Genomic DNA, 4,287 nt, shown 5'->3' with positions numbered 1-4,287 from the left:
ATGACCTAGGACAGCTCAAAACAGAATAGTGGCAGAAAATATTATAAAAATAGTGCAGTGGGTATAAACAAGTTTATATACCTAGAGGTAATATAGAGGGATTCAAATAAAGGCTTCAGGTTTTATAAAATTAAAAGAGACTTTAGTACCCATTTCAGTTCATTCAGTTTTCAGAATTGCAGTGGCACATTGTTACTCATCTGGATCTGATCCTCCAGAAAGCTCCAAAATGTATTATTCAATACACCAATTTTAGAATCCCCACACCCAATTACGTTGTCTTAAATAGGTGATCAGATTGATACTCCTGCAAAGCTATAGTAAAAATGGCTCAGAATTAGTTATGTAACATTGTTACATATGAACTTTGGTATACTTCCATAACAGTAGTTGATAAAAAAAATACATAAACTCATACTTATCAATATTTTACATACAAAACATTCCAGTTTACAAGCAAAAACATGACATAAAACTAAAAGCAAGTCCAAGGGGCAACAAATAAACAAAGGCAACAAATTTACTCAGGGAGCACAGGAGGAACAGCAACAGACAATCTGACAAAGGCTACAAGGAGAACAGGTCTATTTATACACAGAGGGTGATTAGGGGAGTAGAGACAGCTGGAGAAAGCGAGATACAGGTGCAGACAATCACAGGAGGGAAGTAAAACTCAAAGCAAGTCACAGGAGACAGTTATCAAAGCAAAACAGGAAATAACCCAAAAGATAACTACCAAAGACTCACCCTAATACACAGGAGGTTGAAATAATAAACTCAAGATAGAAACCAAAGCACAACGAAAACACAAGAACTAAAACTGTTCATTTGACCTGGAGTAAGGTGAAGACAGAAAGAGGAAGGGAGAAACAATGAGGGAACTAAACACAAATAACAAACTCCATAACTGCCAAACAGTAACTACAAACTAAATGCAAAAAGAACTAAAGATTTAATATATTAGAGGTAATAAAAGCAAAATGACAAACTAATAATAATCAAAAAGTACGAGCATTTAAACTAATATGATACCAAACAACTGGGCCCAGAACATGGGACTAAAACAATGACAGACTGCTAAAATATACAATAGCACTATTAGCTAGCAGGCAAAATCTGCCATTTAGTCAAAAGATGACCCTATAATTTGAGTTGACTAATCCACACTCTAAAAACTATTGTTTAAGCTCAACAAAAAAAATTAACGCAACAGTTTCCATTACTCTTTTTGAGTTATGATAACTTATGTTGAAATTAGATTGAACCAACAAACTATATTGAGTTACGGGAATTAAATTATCCTCCATAATCAAAGGTGATTTTAATTACCATTTACGTAATATTTGGTAGCTTAAAAACATATTTTTAAGTTGTTTACTCATAAAAATTATGTTCCTCCAATTACTTTTTCCACATTATTTGAAATGATTTTTAAGTGTTATGTAATTAATTACAGCAATTACAAAAACAATTTTTTAAAGTTCATTATTTAAAATATTAAGTTGCTGATTTTCATCATTATTATCATCATTTTAGCTGTCTCTTTTTTTATTGTAATAGCTTTTAAGAAAGGAATTCATTCAACATTTTTTTTTATCAAATAACTTTTTTATTTTTTAACTGTAGGCATTTCAACACTTTGTATTTAAAAAGTGAAAATAAACCAGAAATTTAGATTTATACCATCACAGCCATGTTATAGAATATGCCTTTATGTATTTAACACCACAGAAACAAATGTGTTCAATTGGTAAAAAATCTACTTAGAAAATATTTTGTTGCAGTAATACTTCCATGCAAGTGTTCAGTAAATGTTAACTTTCAATGCCTACCAAACTTTACAAGATCTTGCATCTTTCTATTACACAATGCAGCAAACACCTTTAAGATCAATTTTACACATACAGGATTCAAAACAGTTAACAATTTTTGAAACAGAGTCAACATCTTTAACATAATGATGGTTCCATCAAGGTCAAGGAACAGCTTCTGAACAACTTCAAAAGTATATTTCAGATCCTTGCATTAGCTCAGATTGAGAGCATATATTATGCCCATGAGCAAAACACAGCACCTTGGGAAATTCTGGCCCTCCATGATTTTTGTTTCCTCCACCACAATGGTTGCAGTCTTATGGTTAGATCCAGGGGTGTACCGGTCACTGATGATGGCAGTTTTCATCACCTGCCTTAAGTTCTTCGGTGTCCTTGTAAAGCAAATTTTAAAAAATAGGTTAGTGAATTATAGATTAGACTTTTATACTTACTGAACCTTAATGAATTCAGATGATCAATGGAACACACACACACACACACACACACACACACACACACACACACACACACACACACACACACACACACACACACACACACACACACACACACACACAATGCTGAATAACTTACACCAAACTCCATGAAAAGGTCCTCGTCCTTCTCTCCAAGGAAAGTGATAAGGCAGCAGATGGCTACTTCTCTGCGTGTTTCAATTGTATTGTGCTATTTAAGAAAAAATAAAGTATGAGTATAAAATACATGGGTGACTGACAACAAAGTGCATTTCAAAGCTACCCAAAGTCTAAATAGTTGTCCTACCTCAAGAAGCATGTCCTTGATCTGCCTGATTCTCACTCCCTTAGCTCCTCCCCTTGATAAAATGACATCCATCAGTTTTGGGGTGCAATTATCAAGTGTAGCCATTCAAGGCTTACAGTGGTTATTCTCTTGAACTCCTCCTTTATCTGTAGACCACACAAACAGAAGAATTAAACCTTGCAGACTATTAGCTATACTGCATTAATGAATGCTCTAATACATTATTTAAAGAGGATAGAAGTGATCTAAGGCTACCCCAAGTTTTGAGGGAACAAAAACAATCTTGGTGAAGACAAGGGAGACTTCCCCACCATAACCGTGGTGTAATCTCTAATGTTTTAGCAACCCTGTTTTTGCAGAGGTTTCGAATTTACACATTGTTCACTCCCAGCCCATTTTGTAAAAAATGTGTCCCAACTTAACAAAGCACTAATGACCCTAGATTATCACACTATACTAACTGCTTACATAAAGTCTTAATATTAAGTAGATTCACATAGCCTATGCCAGAATAATGCTATTGGAATGACATTAACAATATTTCACACAATCTGATTAAAAAAAAAACCCCCAAAAAAACAAAACAAAGATAGCTACAGCCCTTAAGATCAAGAACAATTTAAGCTGTATCACAATACTAACCAAAATCATTTACAATGTAATATTACGTATAGGTCATGCAAGTTTTATAAAGACATAAGATAGGTGAGCCAGATGGAAAAAAGAAGCCTTATCCCTCTGACAAAACTATTCACAGTTTAAGGCTTCTAATTTTGGTAAAAAGAAAAACAAAATCAGCCTAAGATCGAAATTAGATTGCACTGTGTAGCAAAACTTTAACCACACTTTTCCTAGCCACAGTTGCACTCTCTAGTTGAAGACTTTTGTCAAATGAAACTTTATAAGTCTTATCCTCTGCTGTGCTAAAGTTTAGAATGGCTAGCATTAGCTACATGTGGTAGTGCAAAGTATTTCCTTATCTGTATGAGCATCACATCATACACAAATCCACTACAGGTGACTAGCACAAATGCTTTGCTTTGGTAGAACTGTTATTTGTAAATGAAATGTTACTTACCTTGAAATGTCTTTTACAAAAGCTTGCACCATGCAACCCAACATGTGTGAATTTGCCGGGCTAGTTAAGTCGGTAGGGGAGGGAATTTGAAATCAGAAGTTACAGTGGAAAAAAAATAAGTTATCTATTCAATTTCTTTAAGTAATTACAACTTGAATTTTATTTTAAACCCACTAACATTGGGATTTAATTTCAAATTACATATAAAATTAATTTAATGTAATTACCAACATTATTATTTCAACACAACCCAAAAAAATAAAGTTTGCAACTTAGAAGGTCTATCTTAATCAATAAATTAGAATTTTTATGTTGCAGCCATGGATTTAATCAAGTGGTGGTAAAAGGCCTGATGAATTACTTTTTAGAGTGCATGAGTGCCAAAGGCTGAGAGGATGAAATCTGAATAACAACTGTGCTTCCTGAATGAATGTTTTGTGTCTATCATTAACATCTGGTTTTCATAATAGATAATAATTACAGGAGGATGCAGAGTGCAGGCGCTATTTACCATGTTTTTTTTTCATGCGTGCACAAGGTTGTATCAGGGCTTTTATGCCTGAATATCTGACATTACTTTTAGAATACATAGTTTCACAGCTTTAAGCAGAA

The 4,287-nt window shown here is 33.7% G+C and overlaps 1 long non-coding RNA gene across 2 annotated transcripts; it reads right to left on the bottom strand.

Moving 5' to 3' along the window:
- Positions 1–1,288: 1,288 nt before the first annotated feature.
- Positions 1,289–4,027, bottom strand: LOC146653986 (uncharacterized). 2 transcript variants are annotated; one of them, XR_014907232.1, is made up of 4 exons: positions 3,676–4,027; positions 2,598–2,743; positions 2,409–2,501; positions 1,289–2,206 (listed from the first exon to the last, which is right to left on the bottom strand). It is a non-coding gene; the product is annotated as an uncharacterized LOC146653986 (long non-coding RNA). The 2 variants fall into 2 exon arrangements; XR_014907231.1 differs by lacking the exon at positions 3,676–4,027 and having other exon boundaries at positions 2,598–3,137.
- Between the last annotated feature and the right edge of the window lie 260 nt (positions 4,028–4,287).

This window comes from Rhamphochromis longiceps, linkage group LG14 (genome assembly GCF_057381845.1).
Source record: "Rhamphochromis longiceps isolate RC_006_pf linkage group LG14, R_longiceps_female_GT1.1, whole genome shotgun sequence".
Classification (NCBI taxonomy): Eukaryota; Metazoa; Chordata; class Actinopteri; order Cichliformes; family Cichlidae; genus Rhamphochromis; species Rhamphochromis longiceps.
Note: the sequence above shows the minus strand (reverse complement) of the source record. Positions and strands in the feature narration are given on the sequence as shown.